Source organism: Phalaenopsis equestris, unplaced genomic scaffold (assembly GCF_001263595.1).
Source record: "Phalaenopsis equestris unplaced genomic scaffold, ASM126359v1 Scaffold229606, whole genome shotgun sequence".
NCBI classification, from domain to species: Eukaryota; Viridiplantae; Streptophyta; class Magnoliopsida; order Asparagales; family Orchidaceae; genus Phalaenopsis; species Phalaenopsis equestris.
The window spans coordinates 186,688-187,315 of record NW_018247579.1 but is presented as its reverse complement, the minus strand read 5'-3'; positions in this window follow the sequence as shown (position 1 = coordinate 187,315).

The window sequence follows — 628 nt, the reverse complement described above, 5'->3', positions numbered from 1 at the left end:
TTTAAAGTGCAATATCATAAAAAATAGTGTAAAATAGGTATGAAAATCTCAACATATTTTCCTTTGGTCAAGCATGTGGATCGGGCTGATACTGAGTATATCGTGGGCACTCAAGAAAAGTAACATCAGGCTCACCTTTGTAGTGTCGGGCCTGAGCTTCATAATAAGCTATCTTAAAATTTGAATGCCTCTGAAGGTACTCACTATGGTAATCGTGTCAGCGTTCTAAACCTTCAATCCATTCATTTATCAATTCTATGCTCTTCCGCTGCAAGGTCAACTCATTCATTAAATCAGTTAGGGTAGGGGAACTAGAAGGTCGAAGGTGATAACTAGTAGAGGGGATATCTGTACTAGTAGAAAGTTATTGACTCTTCTTGACTTCTACTCTTTTTTCATGGGATTCATATGTCTTCAAATTAACTGGATTCATAAGTCTTTAAATTGGCTTTACTAATGGGTTTCATAGGGTAAACCCATTCTTCATCTCCAATTTCGACTCCAGAAAGTTTACAAATTGCATAAATAAGGTCAGGATGTTCTAGACCTCCACTAGTCTCACTCCTCGCTGTAGTCAATATATTCTTAAAAATTATTCTCCCCACTCCCCACATTTATAGGACAATCT